We start from the raw sequence: 10,585 nt of genomic DNA, 5'->3' as shown, positions 1-10,585 counted from the left end.
CAGTTAGGGATAACCAGCAGGGTGTACATGATGAATTTTCGCTTGGAATGTTCCACATACGGTAGGCAGAAGCCAGAAAAGCAACGTGTAGGATTCGGTGCACCAGAATTCGACATTCCTAAATCAGTACTGGAAGGTCATTTAGAAGAAGGCTTCACGATATAGCAGATTTCTTCTATGCTTTCCGTCAGTGAAGGAACCATTTATCGTAGAATGGAAAAGTACGGACTCAGGTCTCACAATTTTAGCAACATATCTAACGATGACCTTGATCGTCACGTGAGGCAAGTGTCAGAAGATTTTCCCTTTTGTGGAGAGCAAATGTTGCGGTTTCTTCTGAAAGAAAGAGACATCAAAGTGCAGAGAATGAGACTTGGGGATAGTGTTCACCGTGTTGATCAGGAGGGGGTGAGAGAGAGAAAGAAGGGGAGATGGTTAAGACCTATGACAAAGGCAAGTCAATAATAAATGATTATTATCACTATACATGCAACTTTGTGAACTACATGTAGACAGAGTTCAATGGCTCATAAGCTAGATTTACAGGATACATGTACAAAACCAATAAAACTGATTTCAGTACTTACCAAGTATTATTCCAACTGTATGGTAATCCTGGCACATCAGCTCCCTAAGGCCATTATCAAAGTATTTGTTCTTAATTTCATTAATTGCCAAACAGAAGAACTCTTTTCGGGGGCCACCATAGTCCTGAGCCTCCTAAATATGGAAAACCATCAGTATTAGTCCATACACAGTACCTGTGGACAGAGCCTATTCATAAAAAAGGTAGGAAAGGACTAATATATTTGTTTTCTCTCCAATGGTGTAAAATCATAAGCACATAAGCACATAATCAAAGTGCAAAGATGAAGGTGATGATGATCGGAAAAACTATCGAGATCGAGTAAGAGAGGAGAAAAATCATTTGTTTCAACCGATTTCTCTCCTCTCTTACTCGATCTCGATAGTTTTTCCGATCATCATCACCTTCATCTTTGCACTTTTCTAAAGATTTTGCGCAAAGTTCTCGTAGCCGAATACGATAGCTGATTGTTGACACGCCGAGCGAAGCCAGGTTTCCATCTGACAAGCATGTAACGACTTCTGGTTCGACTCTCTCATCTTCAAATCTTTCTATCAGTATACCTAACCCTAACTCATTCAAGATTGCCTCCATCTATGGGCTGAAATACGCATTACACCAAAGACGAAAAGTTGCAGCTCAAAAATGGCGGGAGAAAAAGCTCCATGTCTCATGCCCAGGCCTTCTTGTGTTGCTGGCCTCGTTTCAGATCAAACGACGACGAGGCTCCGTGATTATAACGAAAAAAGCACCGCGTATAACGAATTAACCACCGTATATAATGAGAAAAGCACAATGTATAATGGGAAGAAGGCACCGCAAAAAGATACCACCGAATATAAGGAATAAACTACCAAATATAATGAAATAAGCACCAAATATAACGAATTAACCATCGATCATAATGGAACAAGCACCTCCCATAATGGCAAAAATGCCGCGTAGAACGCAGTAAACACTGCGTATAAGTAAAAAAGCATCGCCTGTAATATAATAACTACCGCATATAATAAAGAAACCACCACGGAGAATGAAATAAACACCACATATAACAGAATCAGCACCGCATATAATGATTAAACCACCGCATATAATTACAAAACCACCTTAAAGAATGTCAAAAAGTATCATAAGGCAGTCAAGGCATTCCATAAATTAGCCTGATTCTCAGACGGTCCAGGTCGATCGCGTGGACCGTCTAAGAAACAGGCTACAAAGTAATTTTATGATGTTTTAAAACAGTTCCTGGTTTTCATACCGGAAATGCTGCTCTTTCTTCGAAGGACTACTTTCAGGACTAGAAACTATTATTGGGTTGTCTGCATTTCCTTTTGTATAAGAAAAAGACAACACAAAAAGGTTGAGATTAATCTAACCGACTCTAGGCTTATCTAAGTTATCTTACGGCGTACGGCGTGAAAAAAAAGTATTCAATACTCCAGCGGTAAATGTACCTTTGATCATTCCTTTGCCGCTTTGGACACAAGGTTCCCGCCCTGAAAGTTACAACAGTAAGTCGTCGTGATCACAATTACACACAAACACAAGAATGCCTTTATTAACGTATATAATGCAGCATGTCTAATTTTTCTTTTTATTATTATTACTGTAATAGGTAGACATAATTTGTATACAATATATTGATACATGAAGTTCATGTAACATTTACAATTAATTATTTATACCCACATATTGTAATTTGAGCCAACTATATTTTACTGTATTTTTCCCCTTTGATAGCCGCGCGTGAGCATTTTGTTTAATTTTTTTTTGTGCGCGTGAGCATATTCAATGTAATTATATAACACGCACACTATAAATCAATAAATTATTATTATCAAATTATATTATTATTTTATTATCATTATCATTATCATTAGAAATGATTAGGATTTCTTAATAATTTAAAATAAAAATGAGTGAAGAAACATTCTTCTCTACAGGAGTCCCTTTCTCCATCCAATGAGTCTTAATTATCTCGTCCACACCCAAGGAAGATGCATGATTTTCATTGCAGTTTTCAGGTAGACAAGAACGCACAAAGAAATATTACGGAAAGGCCTCCCCCCCCCCCCCCCCACCTGGTTTTGGAATGTGGGATTTTGGAATATCCCCACCTCTCCCCCACCCCCCGCCCCTCAGCCACATGGATTACTGTTAGTCAGTCCCACCCCCCTTCCCTGCGCGACGCGCGCGTAAAAGCACTCGTCGTTAAAGCCGCAAATAAGCTTTTTCAGTCGAATATGTAAGCAATGTAATATTTTTATATGTTTTTGTTTCCTTCTGGACATAAGTTCACCAAAGCAACTTCAAATCACACCCACCCTTCGTGAAACTGACCGGTTGCATGGCCATGGTCCGTCAGCGTTCCATCTGAAGGTTAACACTTTTCTCTGAATCAATGAAACAATGAATACAGAAAATCAATGTTCAAATGTAACAATTGAATTTAATTTTCCATGTACTGCAACGACTAAATTAGCATTTATGTCACCTTTTGACGAGGAATACTTCCTTTTCGGCCAACTCGTCTTTTCCTCTAGGTCAGACATCCTCAGTTGGCAGAACATAACTTTTTCGTGACCGCAAACGTCCAAATATGGAACCCATAAAATTTTTCCCAGAGAGAAAAAAGTGACATTTTTTCAAGCACGAGAAGTTCATGTTCGTGTCAGCGAGAGGACCACAAACCACAATCTTTAGTTCGTCACCATTGTTCAAGACCAAGTTGATTAGCGACCGGCTCTGTTTTAAATCAAAACTTGAAAGGAAACGTCGCTTCTGTGCAGATTTCTTGCGAGGAAAATGACACGTTCGCAAATCCTACGCAGTAAATCTTTGGACATCTTAAAATACTCTTTTAATAACTTTTATTGATTTGTCTGTTCGAACAATAACCTAACAAGAGCTCATACAGTACTTTTCCCGTTAATCAGATCATCCCGTAAATGTTCATGAATGTGAACGTGTTGTTTTGCCGGATGGTGTGTCGTACCAATGTACGGAGTTCCACTGCAAACTCAGACTAATTTGGTTGAAAAACGAGAAGAAACATTCTTATTATAGCGTTTTCGCTGTTTGACTGACAATAAGATACAAATTAATTCAAATTAAAAAATAGCCATTTCGTAGAAGGTGACAATTAACCAATGAATTTTACAGAATCAACATCCTATTTTCTTTTTTTTAAAAGCCCCATCCGCCATCCGCCGTCCGCCATCCGCCGTCCGCCGTCCGCCGTCCGCCGTCCGCCGTCCGCCGTCCGCATCCGCCCGTCCGCATCCGCCCGTCCGTATCCTCGTTTTACAGAGTCCCCCTTATTACTTTTGGTAAGTGAAGCGGCTTTGATAGTAATAATAACAAAATATTTAGTTATTCTTTGCAGTACATGGCGCAAATATATAATAAACACTATTTCTATTGTTTCCTAATACTTTTTTCAGTGGTACATGTATTTGATACATGTTGCCTAACGGGTTAAGAAAATAATACACCTTATAAAGTATAGTATGAGAATTTTCCATTTTACACGAGGAGCGCTCCTTGTGATGTAATTAAATTTTGGTTCGCGATATTCGCCATTTTCTCCTCTTTCCAAGGGGCCCTTTTGACTTGTGGCTTTAGCGAGTTTTCGTCTTATTCGCCATTTTCACCAAATATGCCATTTTCATCAAAATCACCACTTTTAGAGGGCCCCTTTGCCATCTTATTTGAATTTTTGCGAAGACTTTGGAGAATATTCACCATGTTTTGCCCAAAATACTATTTTTGGTCAAACTTGACCACTCTCAAAGAAGACGCTTCGCCACGTCATAGGAATATTCGCCAAACTTTGTCAAGATTTCGCCATTAATGCCAAATTGGCCATTTTTGTCAAAATCGCCGCTCTCAACGTTCAAAATATTCGCGATTTTTGCCAAATATGCCTTTTTTGCCAAAATCGCCACTCTCAAAGTGGACCCTTTGCCATGTCATAGGAACATTCGAAAACCTTTGGCGAAAGTTCGCCATTTTTGTCAAATTAGCCACTTTCAAAGGACTCCTTTGCCAGCTCATTTGAATTTTTGCTAAGACTGGCGAACGTTCGCCATAATCGCAATTTTTGCGAAAATCGCCACTCTCAAAGGAAACCTTTTGTTACTGCCAACCCTCTGGCCTTTTTTTCTTTTTTGCCATATTCGCCATTTTCGCCATTTAACCTATATGTCTGGATATGAGTGATCTTTTTATCGCTTTAACTTCAGTGATTACTAAAACTATATTTTGTAAATAAAGTATATTATTAATTCCTTATCCATCTTAACTTGAATGGCTTAAGTATTACATGTAGTAACCAGAATGGCCTCCTTCAGTATTTTTTTCCCCAACATTTTCGAAGTAGCTGGGCATTGAATGCGCGCTCGCGTTACTAGAGTCAACGCTTTCCAGGCAGGGCGTAAGCGTCTTCTCAATTTGCCATTGCTTTGGGGACTGGTTCTTTGTACCTCTCGTCAATGATACTCTCTCTCAATGATGTTCTCTATAGGGTTAAGATCAGTTGTTTGAGGGCCAGTCGTTCTTGGGTATAAAATTTGGCAAATTCGTGTGATACCGTGTCTGAGCCACTTTTTTAAAGTTCACTTCCGCTCCATCCAGCAGAAAGCGCATCGCCTTCTTTAGGCTAAACAGCTTTCTTTTCTTCGGGTTGCTTTGAGGTTAACAGTTTTTTCCTTTTTCGAAGATTTTTTTAATGTAGTAGTCGAAGGTGAAAGTCTAGCCACCGGGTAAGACGTGTAGCCTTGTTACGCCACGACCCGTAATACCTCCCCACACCGCAACATTCGCTCTTTACCTCACCTGGTATGTAGGGGAAACGTTGCACTGACTTAGATACTTGAGACACTCATGCAGTGGTAAATAAGAAGAGCTTCCAATTCTCTGTCCTGAGCTTGGAGTATTTCCTGGAAAATCTCAAACGGGCCCTTCTCTGCTTCTCATCATCTTCTGTAGCTTGAACGTTTTTCAACTTTTGTTGGTCAATATCTTGGTGGTCGAAACTCTGACTTTGTCATATTGAGATGTTGTGTTTTTGGCTTTTGTTTTCAGTTCATCAAAACAGACGGCCGTCCACTCCTTTGTTGGTCTTCGAAAGTCTATCTTTGTCATAACTTTTTCTTCACCCATCCCTTGGTATTCTTCAAAAATTTGGTAATTTCTTTGACTAAATGGCCAGATGACCGTAAAATATCTGCCTGCGCTCGAGCACCACAGTGTCGGCGGATCGGCCTTCATTTCCGTAAAATAGCAATACCTAGAGATAGGTAGGGAAAGTATGGCAGTATTTGGCGCGAGATTAAAAACAATTCTAATGCCTCCAAATTTAGATTGAAATTGCTAAACTGAATAAGTTTAAATTTGCCTAAAGAAACATGTACATGAAATGCTGTATCCAAAATGCAATTTTCAATCGGAAGGAACTTTGAAATACTCTGTAAAGGTCCTGGTGTTACTCCTGGCACCTCTTTTGAACTTGCCGGACTGCAAAAACCACATCGGCTTTTCCTCTGCTGGTTTGAAAGCCACGCTTGCTTTGTGGCAGGGAGACCTTGTTCCAATTGTTTGATGAGTTGATTCAGCAAGGATTTTGCCAGCATTGGATAGTAGTGATATTCCTCTGCAGTTGTCGCAGGATTGATAAGTGGAATCTCAACGTGAAAATTTCAGGCAGTTTTTTAGATGGTAATTCACAGTATGCCTTATTTATCTCTATAGGAATGAAATGGCATCTGTACCTGGAATTTAAACGCAAGATAGGTGGTTGAGACTTCTTAAGAGCTGGAAGGATTGTCAAGGTCTTCGTTTGTTAATAATTGCAGTAGGCTGTCAATACCAGCTTGCTTAATTGGTGACTGATTCAAAGTGCTCTAACAGTCTATCTGGGAACTTTTGGCGTTCCGCGATTAATGTTGAGCCATCAGCTGATAAGAGAGATGTGGTACCAGGTTTTGGGAGACCGGCTTTTACAGTATCGTAGAATCGCTTCAAGTCCGTCATTTGTACACATTGCTGAATTTCATCAGCGTTGTCGCTGTGTCAAGTTGATAGGCAAGGAGGGTTTTACGTTTCTCCTCTTAATGTTCGTTGAAATCCACGTCGTTTTCATCAAATCAGTTTTTATGTTTTGTAGATAACGGGAGTAGTTGTCGCAGTGATGCAGTAAGATTTTGTCTTTAAAGAATGCCCGCTCCCCTTCAATACTTGTGTCACCACCTGCAGATCATTGACGCTGATCATTTACGTTGCTGATGAGGTTTGCTGTTACAATTTCCTGTCTTAGTTTGGAGTTAATTGTTCAAACTCTTAGGACGTTTCTTTCCTTATGGACGTCGTTTGGGTTTCATGCAGAGCTAAAATTTTGAAATAACTAAACAGTGATTAGTTCAGCATTCTGCACCATAAAAGCTTTGGTAATACAATCATTCGGTTTGTGAGTGTGGTATAGCACGGTGTTTATATTGCTGACAGTTAAGTCAATGCATGCATGTCTATTGTAATTATGAAGAAAAATAAGAGCGTTTTTATTCCATTTCCTAGCGGCGATTTTGCTGATGAAACCCTTCTGCAATGCACACTCCAAGTACTCTAAACAACGACGAGGTTCTGTTCACTTTGCTCTCTCTTAAAGGGCTGGCAAATACTCCTTAAGCCAGCGCTCCAAAAAAATATCGGGCATGTATTGGACTTGTTGCCAACGGCGCTTGCTGTAAACATCTTCCTTGCTGAAAATCCCGCCAGGTAAATTTGGGTCGGCTCTTAACAACAACAGATGGTTTGGTGTTAGTGGCTCTTAATCCTTTGAATCGCTGCTAACTGGGGTCAAGGGTCGGCTGTTCAAAATCCCTTGAACTTCGGTCATCATTGTTCTCAGCATTTCGTCGGAGATAAGTTGTTGTCCTAGCAACGCCCTCAGGAACTTACGAATACAACGAATGATCCGTTCCCAGGCACCTCCAATATGCGACCCTCAAGGTGGATTAAATTTCCATATGAGATTCCTCTGGCGTAGAAATTCGTGGATTGACTGCTGAATTCAATCCTCTAACGATTCACGGATCTCTTTCTCTCCAGCGCGAAAATTTGTCCCGTTGTCGATGTATATAGTTGTTGGATTTCCTCTTAGATTGATAAATCTTCGCAATGCGTTAATGAAGCCATCGGTATCGAACGAGTGAACAACTTCGATATGGGCAGCTCTAGTGACTAGACAGGAAAACAGGCACTCATAACGGTTCACATTTGAGCGAGCTTCACGCACATAAAGGGGGCCAAAATAATCTACTCCGGCATGTGAGATTGGCGGCTTCCCTGACATCAATCTTTCTTTTGGCAGGTCCGCCATCAGCTGTTCTCCACGCACGAAACCAAGTTTCTTGCAAAGAAAACAGAAGCTAATGACTCGACGTACAGCTGAACGTTCCTTTATTATCCAATATGATTGACGTAAACTTGACAAAACGTACTCTTGACCGAAGTGACCGGTTTTCTGGTGATGCTGAGAGATGATGAAATCGGTAACACGGTGAAGATAAGGAAGAACAATTGGATGCTTTGCTTCAAACTTGATTTACGTACTTTCAAGTCTTCCACCAACTCTAAGGATTCCTTTGTTGTCCAAAAACGGATGAAACTTTTGCATGTGAGCCGGTATCTTTAACTTCTTTAACTCAAAAGTTGCTTGACGGGAATGCTGGGATGAGCCAATTCTTTCCAAGGCCTGGACGACTTTTTGAAATGATAATCTTTGTACATGCTTGATAACAGCATTTTCAGTCTCTTGCATTTCGTCCACCGTCAGGAAGGGTCTCATCTCTAAACTTCCCTGAAGTTTGCCATTACTTGTACTTTGGCGGTATTGCGCGATAAACCGTGTTCTGAATCTTAACAGCCAAGCAGCAGCTCTCTTCAATCTTTTCTACCACGAGTACCGCTCCGTTAAACTTGAGAGAGCGTCTTCACTTCGGTGATGAGTTAGCAATTGACTGTGAGACTGGGTGTCACGTTTGATCTCTGGATCGTCTGAGATACGAAACTGCCCCATATGCAATTTGTGACCCGTCTGCAGAGTTGTGTAACTCGTCGAGCTTCAAATCTTCAAAGCCGGGTGGGGTTAACGCATCTGTTTACTGTAATCTCAGAGAGACTGGGAAACTGACTATTCTACTTCTTCCACCTTTTGCTATCAACATCGCTGATTGAATCGTCCCATCCAAGCTTCTGTTTACAGAGCCTTGCAACAGTTTCTTGGCCGGTAGGATAATGGTGCGACAAACCCAAGTGGATTATAAACGGAACTCATCAAGGAATGTATCCCCCGGCGGGTATTTTGTTTGTCTTTAAGGGCCACCTTGAACATAAACTTGTCACTCTTGATATCCCAGTGAAGTACCAATGTTCCCTGAATGGGTCGTTTCCCTTTGTCTAGGTCAAGGGCTAGCACTGATGGAGCTCTTTCAACTTGAGGAATAGAATTCAAGAGCTCTGGTCTGTTACATAACCACTTGGTGAGTCAAAATCCGCCTTTGGATATTTCGGAGCTGATCCGCAACTTCAACAGCATTGTCAGACGATTTAACTGATTTGAGACAGTCATCAACATAAAAGTTTCTCTTTACAGTCTTCACTACTTCATCTGTGAATTCACCTTTGTTTGCATCTGCTGTCCTTCTCAATGCAAAGTTGGAACAATTCGGTGACGATGTTGCACCAAATAAATAGACCTCCATACGAGACACTAGGCCCTGTGTCCACCAAAACTAATCCAACAGGACAATGCAGCACAGAGAATTAACAACTAAGGAACATAATGATTTCGTATAGCTCACCGTTAAATAGTTAAATTGCTGGTACCGCTTATACCGGAACCCTGCTCTGCTGTGTGATAATGCGTCACCGAACCATCAAGAAAAAATTCCAAAACACTGAGGAGCTGCCAAAATACTTGGAGTAGAGATAACTCACATCACGAAGAACCATTTTTCACTTGGTTCAGATCTTATCTACCTTCATGTAACCGGTATTTATATGGGGACTCGAATAAAGAATTATCTTAATGAATCTATTCAGTTGATGAATTCATTGCAATGTCTCAGACAAAAAAGTCGTCCTTTCATCTTTCTTATCTAACAAGTTTTAGTCACCTTTAGTCCCCTTGATTTTACATTGCTCCAGAATCGGAGAAATTGGGACTGTAATACCAACAAGTAAGTTGTCCTTCAATCTTTCTTATCTTTAACAGGTTCAATCACCGTTGCGTTGGTCCCCTTAATTGGTTTCTACAACATTGGCTCACACACACAGTAATTAACACTAAAGTCAAAGAGCAACTAATTTGCAACCCTCTGGAATAGTCTACAAAAAAAATCCGCCGGTAAATGTTGGCAGCATTTTCAGCCCTTCACCTTACGTCCTATATGCCGAGTCTTCTTTTCTCTAAGATGTCCCGTGGTACACTGAAAAGTATTTCTTTAAATGTGGCTGCTTTGGCTTGTTTTCCTTACCAGCAAAGCAAAATTAACCAATGGTTCACTCTTCCTTCTGAAGGTAATTAAGCTGCCAGAACATGCAGCCCCTTGACCAAACTGTCGTGAATAGCAATTCTCGTAATGACTCAAGAGCACGCAATGATTCGTTTCGCGGAATATCTTTTTGGAAGGTTTTATTACAGTAAATACTAATGAGACATTTCTTTGCCGAAACATAATATGTTGTTTAGAGTATGAAACTATAAGTATCTGTAATTCCAGACATGTTACAGAGTGCGTTCGGGGTTGGCTGAGTATGATTGAATGCCACATGGTGGAGTCGTAAAAGTTCAAACTGGATTCGAGAATACGAATACAGCAACAATACTAGTCTAATACTGTTCTTTAGAGGGGTCTTTAGAGAATAAACTTCTCAGACAAACAAATGGTTGCAAAAGCCTTGACAAGAACCACAACCAAATTAGAATCGAAAAGCGAT

At 40.4% G+C, this 10,585-nt stretch overlaps 1 pseudogene; it reads right to left on the bottom strand.

Annotated features, from left to right (window-relative positions):
* Nucleotides 1–7,244: 7,244 nt before the first annotated feature.
* On the bottom strand, nucleotides 7,245–8,432 carry LOC146465287 (uncharacterized; annotated as a pseudogene).
* Between the last annotated feature and the right edge of the window lie 2,153 nt (nucleotides 8,433–10,585).

Source organism: Pavona decussata, unplaced genomic scaffold (assembly GCF_977016875.1).
Source record: "Pavona decussata unplaced genomic scaffold, jaPavDecu1.1 SCAFFOLD_156, whole genome shotgun sequence".
NCBI lineage: Eukaryota > Metazoa > Cnidaria > Anthozoa > Scleractinia > Agariciidae > Pavona > Pavona decussata.
This window is presented reverse-complemented; position numbering and strand designations above follow the sequence as displayed.